The sequence below is a fragment of the Pongo abelii genome, chromosome 14 (genome assembly GCF_028885655.2).
Source record: "Pongo abelii isolate AG06213 chromosome 14, NHGRI_mPonAbe1-v2.0_pri, whole genome shotgun sequence".
Taxonomy (NCBI): Eukaryota; Metazoa; Chordata; class Mammalia; order Primates; family Hominidae; genus Pongo; species Pongo abelii.
The window spans coordinates 37,797,900-37,810,819 of record NC_071999.2 but is presented as its reverse complement, the minus strand read 5'-3'; the positions used below and the strand labels follow the sequence as shown (position 1 = coordinate 37,810,819).

The window sequence follows — 12,920 nt, the reverse complement described above, 5'->3', positions numbered from 1 at the left end:
GCATTGAAACATCACACTGTACCCCATAAATATGTTATTATTGTGTCAATTATAAATTTTTTTATTTTTTTTCAATAATAGCAAGGATTTTACCAATTAGTTAGACTGTAATGTTTCTATTTCATCACCTGCTGAAAACAATGGAAACCACTTTTCCTTCATTTTCTTCTTGTTACAATTACAGTTAGAATGTGTTGCTTGCTATCCATTTTCATTCAGGTCATTCTGGGTTTTAGCTGGTGGGCATTCATATTAGCTTCTATCATCCAACTTGGCCTTTATAAAACCCAGCCAAGATGTTGGAAATGAACTGAGCTCCCTGGGCCATCCCACGATGTTTTACCTGCCCACCAATCTCTTTGTTGTGGATTCTTAGGGTCTGATTGCCTTTATTTAATTTATTAAAGGCTTCCTTCCATCGACAGCTCTTCCCTCTGACGTCTCTGGCCATGGGCTCCTATTCTGTATTCTGTAAAAGATGGTTTCCTGACAGCTATTGTCCTTGACCAACATGTCCAGCTTTCTTCTCTCTGCCATGTGTCACATCTCTTGGTCTGACAAATGTCGCTTGCCTCCTACCAGATCTGTTTCTTTGGAGCCCACCCATTCTACTTGTCAGTCCTAGCCCATTCCATCTTGGTCATATAGGAAAGATGATATTTGTCTGGGTGTTTTTTTGTTTGTTGGTTGGTTTGGATTTTTTTTGAGACAGAGTCTCACTTTGTCACCCAGGCTGGAGTGCAATGGCACAATCTTGACTCACTGCAACCTCCACCTCCCGGATTCAAGGAATTTTCATGTCTCAGCCTCCTGAGCAGCTGGAATTACAGGTGCCCGCCACCACTCCTGGCAATTTTTGTATTTTTAGTAGAGACAGGGTTTTGCCATGTTGGCCAGGCTGGTCTTTAACTCGTGACCACAAGTGATCCGCCTCCTTGGTTTCCCAAAGTGCTGGGATTACAGGCATGAGCCACTGTGCTGGGCCATTGTCTAGATGTTTCTAAGTCTGCAAGGTTTTATTATTTTCCATACTCTGTGCATTTGTATAAAATCATCAGAGGCCAGAATATTGTTTCCAATCATTTGTCTTTTTTTTTCTTTTTTTTTTCTGGAAGCACATGTAACTCCTTTCTTTTTAGTCTTCTAAATCACCTAGCAGCCTTCCTGATACATAGCAGATACTGCATAAATATTTTTGCAGTGAAAATATTATATATGCCCACCATTCTGTAGCATCCAGGATTAGAAATATTTTCTATTTCTCCCCAGTAAGTGCTGAATTAAAGCTATTAGAATCCAGCTGGGCAAATCTCCCACCAAATACAGTCTTTCAGGTCTATTGAGATGCATTTTATTCTTCAGCAGGATCTTGTCTACCCCCACCTCATCTCCAGTATTAAGAGCCAAAGTTCAGAAAACTACCACTAGCTGTGTGACTGTAATCAAGTTACTTAACTTCTCTGTGCCTTTGTTGAGGAACTGTAAAAGAATAATCATGTCTACCTCATAGAAAATCAAACAAGCTGATGAACACAAAGCACTTAAAACAGTGCCTGACAAATAGTAAGTATCCAGCAGATGTTAGCACATATTATTATTACTGGAATCACTAAGCTGTTACTGCCTTGATGCTGGTTTTCTTCATCTTTGACTGACATTGAATTTTTTTTAATAGCAAAGAGGTGTTAAGGTAATGAGGACAAAAAATCCAAATCCTGAATATGAAAGCAACATTAGCAGAATTCCGGGACATGTGCCAACAGACCAGCAGGCAGCACCAGCATTTTGTCCCTATTAAAAGGCTTGTTCATCTACAAAGTGACGCCTGCAAGCAGCCTCTGGAAGCAGCTGTGGGTTAGTCCTCTGAATTTAAAGGTTATTTGCTGACTGGGACATCCTGCCCACTCAATAGTTAGTTAGGGAAAGGAATAAAGAGAAGACCTGTAAGACCAGAAGAAAGCACCTTTAACTTGTCTAAAATGAAAAATTAAATCACTCCTTTTCCTGAATGTTATTTTCCAAGATAGGAAGGATGGACAGAAGATGTTGTTATGCCAAAAACCCAGTGCCAAGGATGAAAAGTTTTGATATGCGCATTAAGAAAAATGTGTAGGAAGGGGAGCCTTCCAGAAATGTGGCTAAAAATACTCAGGACTAGACTCAGAACTGAGACAGAACTTAGAGGTCATCTCATTTATTTCCATTACTTTACAGGTGAGGAAATGGTCCCAGTGAGATTAGTACTGTCCCAGACCCAGATCTCCCCTTTTCCCATTTTAAGCAGCCCCTGATGGTTCAGTTAGACCAAACGTACACTATTCAAATCATAGTAGAAGAGGCAGATACGCTATTATAAAGACCTAATGGACAAAAATATCCTTTATAACTTCTGGAAGAATGAAATAGAAAAATATAAACCAACATACGGAACATAATAAAGAAAACATGGAAAGACTACTCCCAAACATTACCCAGTATGAATGCTGCCAGAGAAAATCATTCCTAGAATTTTCATATGTATCCCAAATCATATAATTTCCAGCAAGTCCTTCTCTTGATTTCTCCAGGATAAACTTAGTGGACTCCAAGTCACTGTCATCATTTCCAGTGTTCTTTATTGCTTCCAAAACCATAGCCAGAGGTTTTATTCACTGTGGATGCCCTCTACCAAGTCTGAGAGCTAAGAAGGGCATTGAGAAGAGGTGTGGAGCAGAAGATTTAAAGATATAGTCATTATATATAAGCTACTTATTTCAAAGGGGCTTAAACATTTGATGGATAGGTGGATGGATGGGTGGGTGGGTCAGTGTGTTTAAAGTTTTTTGAGAGGTCCTATAGCATCCTGGTTAAGAGTACAGTTTCTCGAGTAGAATGCCTGAGTTTAAATCCCAGCTCCATAATTTTCTGGTTATGTGATCTTGGGTGGGGTAGTTAATCTCTACATATCTCAGTTTCTTTTTCATTTTTTTTTTTTTTTTGAGACTCCGTCACAGGCTGGAGTTCAGTGGCACAATCTCAGCTCACTGCAACCTCCGCCTCCTGGGTTCAAGAGATTCTCATGCCTCAGCCTCCCAAGTAGCTGGAATTACAGGCATGCACCACCAAACTCAACTAATTTTTGTATTTTTAGTAGAGACAGGGTTTCACTATGTTGGCCAGGATGGTCTCGAACTCCTGACCTCGTGATCTGCCCACCTTGGACTCCCAAAGTGCTGGGATTACAGGCGTGAGCCGCCGTGCCCGGCCTATCTCAGTTTCTTCATCTGTAAGATAGGTGTTTTGAGGATTAAATGTGTTAATGCACATACAGCCTGCAGAAAGTTCTCTGGCATACAGCAAAGATGTCATTAAACCTTCACTACTACTATCCAGTGGTCACTCGTCTGGCAAACACAGTTATCTGAAAAAGTGCCAAAGTAAACCTTTTAACAAAACCTGGGCACCACGTCTTGGCTGCTTAAGTCATAGACAAGCTTCATCTTGTTTTACAGTAAATTCTAACAAGTATATCTGCTCTCCCTGTACAGAAAATTAAAGTAACAGGTAATTGTCTTCCTCCAGATGCCAGCCCAAGAAGCAGCTCCATAATTACTCATGCGAACTATTTTTGTGGAACACCTACTGTCTCCATAGCACAGTGAGAAGACCAGATATTTTCCATACTCCAGGAGGTCACAATCTGGTAGAGAAAACAAGTTATACACAAATGCGTAGGTGACACCACAAGAGTTAAAGAGCAGGTGCAAGAGAAACAGCAGATTGGGTGTGTTCCATGTTAACCGAGCAACACAGAGGAACAAGTGTTGCTTCTGGGTGTAGTGAGGCCCATGGGCCATGGTAGACAGGAAGCTAGAGCTGCCAATATACAGACAGGAGGAACCTCCACTCACTCCAAGATGAATACCACCAGGCTGCCAAAAAATTAAAATGATGATTTTTGGAAGAAGACATGCATACACAAACCTGTGTGTGGAAACCAGACATAAACCCACAGACCATCAGTCAGTATCACAGACAAGGCTGCATGAGTCACCATAGGGTTCCTTTATGGCTGTGTCTCCTTAACAGGAGGCACTGGGCCTCCAGGAGCACCAGGATTTCTTCCAACTTTCCAAGCTGTGAGGCCCCACCTCTGCAACTGTCAGCTTCCCCTGCCCTGCCCTGGCTCTTCCTAAGACTGCAGAAGCCTACCATGAATGCACATTTCCTAAACTGTAGACTCATTCCTTTAATAACTCTTAATGTCAATTTAGCCAGCACAGCCTGTGCAGCAATTTATGACTGAGTAGGAGGCAGAACAAAGTTGGGCTAAGCAGGATGAGTAAGCTTTCCCAAGCCTCCCTTCTATTAGCTGGGTTGGCAAGGGACTTGGTGAAGGCTTTAAAACTCATATTGAAAACGACTGCTTTTTCCAGGCTGTCCGCACATGGTTCAGCCATTTTGTAATGATTAGCAGGTCTGTCTCACCTGCAGAAAGTTTGCAATGGTCACTTTCCTACTGGGGTGGTTGGCAAGAGCTGCCCAGAGCTGGTCCCCACAGGGACACTCATGGAAGTGGCCCTGCCATCCTCAAAATCCCAGCGTCTTTTCTAAGAGGCATCAGAAAACAGTCTTGCACTTAGAGTCAGAAAGACCATTTGTCATCAGCCTGGACCCAGGGTCTCTGACATGAGGCTGTGCTTAAAAGCTGACTGTGAGTTGCATGAATATGCTGGAGAAGGGCCCAGGCCTATGGCTCTGGGTTGGTCAGCATCCATGGTCTAGTCTGTCCAGGAAGGCTACAGGACTTTCCACCTGCCTCCCTCACTGCACGGGAAATGGTCCATTTTTAAGACATTTGCCTGAGATGATCCCTTGAACATACTGCTAGTCTCTTAAAACTTGGCCTGAAAATCACTGAAAAAAATTATAGAAATCAAGGAAATCTGTGTGGAGTGGAGGGGAAGCTGGAAGCGAAGCACTGCCATTTCTAAGTAATTTGAGTTGGAAAGAAAGGAAGACATTGGAGGATACTTTGTTTCTGGAAAACCACTCAAATGGGCCATTTGGGTATGTAAATATCAAGCCAGGACCATAATTGGAGAAGAGGCTTTTGAGACACAGCTGTGGTTCTTGAGACTGAGACGCTCTTTGTGCTCACAAAAAAAATATTGTCTGCATGTAAAGTACACTTTCTATTCTATACATTGAGTTGCCTTTGGGGAAATTTTACTTCATTTTATATTTTAAGAATGGTTTGAGTCATTTTTATGCAGGAAAATTGCTGTTTGTTCTCGGGGTGATATGCATGCTTTTGTCTAATCGGTGGCTGTCAGGGAATTGGGGATGAGGCTCAGAAGCTAGAGATGCTCTTGAGGAATGAAATGAAAACTCAAGCACCAACCATGTAGCTTCAGAAGTCTGGAAGGGGGCCACGCTCTGCGGTTCTGGTTGGACTATTCCTGCACCCCAGGAATGGCAGCTCTGAGAGCTTCAGAGACAGGCCCCTGGTGAGGACATGGGTATTCTCACCAGCGACATCATCACGATGGCTGACAGGGACACTCGACAGCTTCCTGGACTGTGTCATGAACCAAAGGAGCCAGAGCCTTGAGAGACAATCCCCTTGGCAAAGTCATTGGCATTATCACCAAGAACATGTTGGCCAGTTCCAGCGCCGTGGATGTTGACTAGAACGGGAGCCAGAAAGGGAGAGAAAGAACCCAAATTCTGGAATGCCAACTTGGAATCAATCACTCAGAAATAATTGGTATCATCTTTGAGGGATGTTAAGAACTTGTTGGCAAGATGATGGCCTAAGGTTATCATTTGTATTCCCAACCTGGTGAAACTTATGCCAGCTCTGTTGTCTTTGAAAAGGCATATCTATTCCCAGTTCTACTACTAATTGCATATGGCTTTTGTTAAACTGCCTTAGATATTTGAGTTCTGTTTTTCAGTTAGCCCTGGGTGATATTTTTCCACTTGTTCTGGAGCCTGAAGGTAACGGGGACTAGATTGCCTTCAGTGAAGGAAAAGGAACTGTAGTGGTCTATTGCCGGGAAACATAATTCAAAAGATGACATATGATAAAACAGAATGGGACATATGAGTAAGAAATCCATGCAAATGGAGAATAAAGGTAGAAACATTGTAGGAAACTATCTCATCTGGATTCTCCCAGACACAGACTCTGAGACAAGGATTTGAGCATAAGTAGTTTATTTGGAAGTCACAAGCAAAAATTGCAGAGAAATAGAAAAGTGATACAGACAGGGAAAAGCGGTGGATAATGTGCATATTAAACCAGCTGAAACAATGGGCAGCTACAGAGTAATCCCACAGGAAAACTCTAAGAAACTGCAAATTACATGCCTCAAAGTTATCCTACTTGACTGATGAAGGACCTGGGATATTTATACATTCACTTCTGTCTGCTTTTGGGCTGAGGGCTGATCCCAGAGAGCTGTTAATTCCCCAGTATTTCCAGCTTGCTGGGCAAGCAGGCAGAGCAGCTTTCTGCACTTGTAGGAAAAGTTCTCTAGTGCAGAGAAGTAGACACTGGGAGTTGAAAGTCATCCAGAATGCAATGAAATGCTAGCATCCCAGATAGGTGAGCAGGACACTAAGAGAGGCTGTCACAGTCCAGCCCTTGTACCACTCAGATCCACTTGTGCCACTTTTTTTTTTAAGGCAAGGTCACAAAGTCCTACTTCAACCACCGGGTTCCCAGACCTATGTATTCTACCTATGAGAAAAATGTATACTAGTCATTGGTTTAAAATATTTACTCCATCTTGAAGAATGGTATCCCACACTTTCTGGGTATCATCTCTAAGTTGACAAGTAATCTGCACCTTTAAGAAGCCATCCCAACATTCTATCAGGCCAGCCACTTCTGAATGATGTGGAATACAGTAGCACCAGTGGAGGGCAAGGTCATGTGTCCATTGTCACATTCCTTCACTGTAAAGTGGGTCATTTAGTCTGAGGTGGTATAGTGTGGGATCCCGTGATGACAAATCAAAAAGACTGAGAACATTTGTAGAGTCATGCTAGCTGAAACACTAAAGGCAGGAAAGGAAACCCATATCTAGAGTTTGAAATCATCCCAGTAGGACGACTCAGCATGCCTTCCAAGATGGAAGAGTCCTAATGTAATCAATCTGCAACCAGATAGCTGGTTGGTCTCCTAGCAGGTGATTCCATATCAAGGAATCTAGCTACTATCATTGTTGACTGTCAGAACTGTCAGCACCAGTCTTGGCTGCTGACAGTTTGGACAGTCAGCAATGATAGAAGCTAGATCAGCCTTGCAATGAATCCCATGTTCTTGGGCCCATGCATAGCCTCTGTCTCCATCTCCATTACTAACATGCCCACAGCCTCATTATGCAATAACTAGGGTGACCAAGGAAAGGGTCCACACTGATTTCCACTGAATGCATCGTCCTATTCCCTTGGTTGTTCTGTGCTTCCTGTGTGGACGATGCTTCTCATTGGCATTGATGAGAACACAAAGGTCCTCACACTCCCCTAGATGTATCACACACCTCTTATTTAGACATCTTGTTTCCGAGCTTCCAATCTTGCCTATCCTAAGCCTCTGGCTGAACAGCTAAGTCATTCAATGCTGCTTATTAATCTGAGTGTTTCCTTACCTCAGACTTCTCCCTCCACATAAAATTGATTGCCAGGCATGTTATTCTAAGCTCTGCCCACTGGGAGAATTTCCCCTACCACTGTCTTTCAGAGCGATCACTGAGCAGAGCTGTAATGTAGCAACATACCAATTGTACCAACTCATTGAGCTGACCTACCCATGAACAAGGTCCAAGACTTTTCCTCCTTCATCAGCTGGTCCTAAGGAAGCACCAGTGAGACCACAGTGCAGACACTGGTGCAAAAGAGATAGGTGTACATAGATATGGACCATTTATTCTTATAACTTGTGTTTTCCAGAGATGCCCAGGTCCTAAATGTAACATTTCCATGGTATGGTGGGTTGCTGCTGCACCTGTCTGATTTGGTAAGTCTGAAAATACCCAAGATAATGATGGAAGACTCCAGCCACTTGCTGTCACAAGGTCAGTTGTTCAGCCTATACCAAGGCCCAGTAGCATGCCAAGAACTGCTTCTCAAGTGCCAAATAGTTCTGTGGTACAGATGGCAGGGTCTTGCTCTAGAACTCTAGGATTCTGCCCTGCAACCCTCCCAGTGACGTTTGTCAAAGACACCATAAAACATTCTGGTACACCATAGCCACATCATAGAGCATCAGTTTGCCCCAGGCAACTGGATTCCTAAAATTTCACTAATCTGAGAGGCCCCTGGATTTTTTAGATCTATTTCCTACTTTCTGATGTATGGGTGTCCTAACAGGGTATCCAAAGTATTTGCCGCCTGCTCCTCCAGATCTAAATTAACATGTCCAAGATCGAAACACCAGCAGATTTGGTGTCTGGTTAGGGTTCATTCCTCATAGACAGCACATTTTCATTGCATCCTCACCTGGTGGAAGGGGCTAGCTAGCTCTTTGTGGTCTCCATCATAAGGGTACTCATTTCAATCATGAGGACTCTGCCCTCATGACATAATCACCTCCCAAAGGCCCCACCTCCTTATATAATCACCTTGGGGATTAGGATTTCAATATATGGATTTGTATTGGATACAAATATTCAGACAATAGCAAAAGCATAGGTCTGAGACATGGCAAGGAATGTATCCTGCTGTCCATTACAAGTAAATGCAAACTGCTTCAGATCCTTCCTCTTGATAGAAATTGAAAAGCACGCATTTGCCAGATCGATAGCTACATATTAAGTGACAGAGGCTGGGCTCATTTGTTCAAGTAAAGATACAATATATACACAACTATAATTTGGAGCTACCACTCGATTAAATTCACAGCAGCCGTTGTCAGGCAGATGACTTGCATGGGGATAAGGTCAAGACAACCATCCTTGCAAATCTCTGGGGCAGGGGTTGGGGCAGTAGCGGATACTAATTTTTGCCATCCCACCAAAATGAGATTTTGTTTTTGACTTATTATCTTAGCTGGAGATGTGGGAATGGGTGGGGGCCATCTCAGAGGCCTCCACTTGGCCTTCCCTATGAGTCAGAGAACCACAAGTAAAATAACCAATCTGAGGCTTCTGTCTACTAATATATCCATTTACATTATACACCCAAGGACCAGGGAAATGACCACAGGTGGGTCAGTAGACTCCAGACCAGTTGTGACATGGGCTTGGACTCTATTTATCAACAGACTTCCAAATGCTTCAAATCTGATGGCCAGGGGGAGGTGGATGGGGCTATGACATACTGGATTTCCTAGTGTTGTGGGTCTGCTCTGGGGGGAAAATATCTGAGAAAAACCCTCAAGTATAGGAAGCATATTTGGGCATGATCTTGGAAACAACACCTATCAGGGAATTAGATAGCAGACCTCGGCAGGGAAAGAAGTTGAACCATCAAACAACTGCAAGAGAGGCCCCAGCAGACACCACAGGGAGTTCTGAAACTGGGAGGGCTTTTAAGACGTCACCAATTGAGGCCACATGGTCTGGCCTTCAAAACATCACCTTGACCCATCATTAACTGTGGGCTTCACCCAGGGTAGGTGTCAGCCAGCAGTCAGCAGCAGCCAGCAACCCTAGCAGCTAGGAAAATAAGCTCTTCTGTCCTAGAGGGGACATCTGGGTGATCAGCACAGGCTTCACTATAGTGCAGCCCTTGTACTGCTTGTATTCACTTGACTTGTATAGTAAGTTTACCTCCTCTGGGAATAGCTCCTTCAGGATTGTGAATGTTAACAGGACAAACTACAGTCCCAGCTGCTGCAGGTTGTCTCAGACCCCAAGTGATATTCATGATTTCCTTCCTCTACCACCCATTCTACATTTCCCTCACCCTAGACTAGCGTGTCTGCTGTTCTAGTGACTTGCCTGGTGGAGTGAGCCAGAACTTCCTTCCTAAGGGGTCTGAGTCCTAGTCACCATGGCTTCTCAGGCCATGGGCTCTTGCCACTGTCCTTATCCATTTACTATCAAAGTTGGGCAAAGTCTGCCAAGTCCAGGCCCCAGAGCCCTTTCTCCTCTGGACCCCACTCAAAGCTGGAAGCTTTCCACATCCTTCAATCAATGGGTCTGAGCATTATGCCCAAGTGTGGACTATGCTTTCTCCACAAACCCAAAAGGCCAATCAGGCATTGTGCTTCCTTTATACTAGTGGAAGGTACAAGAAGAAATCATCCGGTCTCTATTTTGGAGGAATATCCCGGCATGCCTCAGATCACTGGACCTCTAACATTTCATTGCCAAGGTGGCCTCTGAAACCTTATTGGGTTTATCTTTTACCCTCTGGAGTGCACGTGTCTTATCAAGGCCTCCTACATACTTGCCACTTCTTGCTCATCAGTTCAATTAACATAATTCCTCAGCATACTAGACCAATATAATGTTTTCTAGAATGTCCAGATAGTCTGGGTCCCATGGGACCATATTATGACAGGGGGCATGAGTTAGCATAAAACGTAGAGAGAGACTGTAAATCCATACTGTTGTTTTTCACACATTAATGCAAACTGCTTCTGGTATTCTCTCCTGAAATGGAGAGAAGACAACACATTTGCTAGATGAATGGCCATATTTCATGAGCCAGAGGCCATGTTCATCTACCATAGTAATGATACTACATCTAGCCCAGTAGCTGTAATTAGGGCTTTAAGCTAGTTGAATTGGTGGGAGCCCACTCCTGGGATCCAGTGTAGGAGACAGTCAAGTGAGCAACATGTACACATGAGGGGGTAATCACTTGCGCATCCTTTAGATTTTTTTAACTAATTTATTTATGTATTTGTTTTAGAGACAGGGTCTCACTCTGCTGCCCAGGCTGGAGTACAGTGATGTGATCATAACTTGCTGCAGCCTTGAACTCCTGGGCTCAAGTGACCCTCTTGCCTTAGTCTCCTGAGTAGCTGGTACTACAGGTAACCTGCCACCATGCCCAGCTAATTTTTTAACTTTTTTTGTAGTTCACTAGGTTGCCTAGGCTGGATTCAAACTCCTGGCCTCAAGTGATCCTCTCATCTCGGTCTCCCGACGTGCTGGCATTACAGGTGTGAGCCACGATGCCCTGATCTTAGATCTTTAAGAGTGGCACTATCTCTACTGTTCAACCCCAGATACAATATGGTTTTTGTTTTACTATCTTTGGGGACAGAGTGAAGATTCAATGGTTTCCACTGGGTCTTCCCCACTATATTAGCTTTTTCTTTGAGACAGAGTTTCACTCTTGTCACCCAGGCTGGAGTGCAATGGCGCAATCTCGGCTCCCTGCAACCTCTGCCTCCCAGGTTCAAGCAATTCTCCTGCCTCAATCTCCTGAGTAGCTGGCACTACAGGCACCTGCCACCACTCCTGGCTAATTTTTGTATTTTTAATAGAGATGGGTTTTATCATGTTGCCCAGGCTGGTCTCGAACTCCTGACCTTAGGTGATCCACCCTCCTTAGCCTCCCAAAGTGCTGGGATTACAGACTTGAGCCACCGCACCTGGCCTATATTAGCTTTTATAGCATAGTTTTGGGCTCAAATGTGGGAATTATTTGAACTACCAAGTATGTGGTAGTTTACATACTACCATACTACCATATTTGAATGTGGACACACATTCAAATATGTGTCCAGGAACCAGAGAGGTGACCACCAGGAGAGAGCCTGGGTTTGATAAGAGAGCCACGAAACAAATCTGAGCCAGGTCTCCATTCACTAGCCAGCCTCCATGGGTTCCCACTCTCATAGGGTGGCCACGATGATGCTTCAGTTGCAGGTACCAATGACTCAAAACCTGTGTCCAACAGTCCTTGAAACAGCTGGTTATCCCTTTCCATGGTGTACAATTACCCAAGTAAATGGCCATAGGTCCCTGGAGGAAGGAGTGGGAGACTTATCATATATACTTGCTGTGGTGTGGCAGGGTTCTTCCTCCTGGGGACCCAGCCTCTCCTTCAGTCAATGGGCTCTAGGCCTGAAAACTGGTTCAAATGAGGAAATAGGGCAAGGGATTAGGCTATTTTATTGCGGCAGCTGCCTTCAGCCTTATGGTAATCTATCCTTGATATCTTTTACTTGCTTCAGTTGAACAATACCCTTGTTGGCAGCCCATCTCTCTTGCCCATAGGACACCATGTCCCATTACTCATCTCTATAGCTCAGCATCTCATGCCCATGAGGCGGCTTTCAACTTTGATGCTCATTAAGAACATTGTGCCATCTGGCCTCTATTATTCAGGGTCTTATCCACATTACTATCAAGGATCCCAGTTATTTAACAGAATTGCCTACCATCAGCCTGGGTGGTGGCCCTCACCCTTACATTACCTGTCTCTTCGGTAAACATGGTGTCCTCTGGGATTGGCTGGTGGGTTTTTCACCTTTGTGTAGCATGTTAACTCTATCCTGCCCACTTCTCTACACCTTTTGGTCTTAGACAGTGGAAGCAGTCCACTATCTGCCACAGCAATTCTGACATTTCTACTTCATTTCGTTTGGACCATCGCTTTTTCCAAGCTTCCACCACAAGCCATACTAGCACCATGTCAGGGTGTTAAGTCCTTATCCCTAGAGAATGCTAACACATCAATAAACTTTCCCTTCCCAATTGTGTGTTCTGCCACCTTTGAACCATTCCTCAAAATCTAGTGCCACGTAGACTTTCTCAGCTCCTGCCAGTAAATGTGGAGGACCTGTGGCTCCTTCAGTGAGTGCCTTTCCTCCCTAAACAGACCCAATCCTTATGCAGCCAGATTGGCTTGACACTTGAACCCATTATTCATCTGACAGCCTGGAGAGGAGGTGGAAATAGATCCTGAGAGAAGTATACGTTGTATTGCAAGGCAGAGGTCTCTTCATCATGTTTAAGCAAGGAAGGTGC

General features: G+C 44.0%; 1 long non-coding RNA gene across 1 annotated transcript in view; it reads left to right on the top strand.

Moving 5' to 3' along the window:
- Positions 1-12,920, top strand: part of LOC100938305 (uncharacterized) — a 100,967-nt gene that overhangs the window by 26,204 nt on the left and 61,843 nt on the right. Inside the window, exon 4 of the long non-coding RNA XR_151809.3 lies at positions 7,942-8,008. This is a non-coding gene — a long non-coding RNA (uncharacterized LOC100938305). The remainder of the gene's footprint in view (positions 1-7,941; positions 8,009-12,920) is intronic.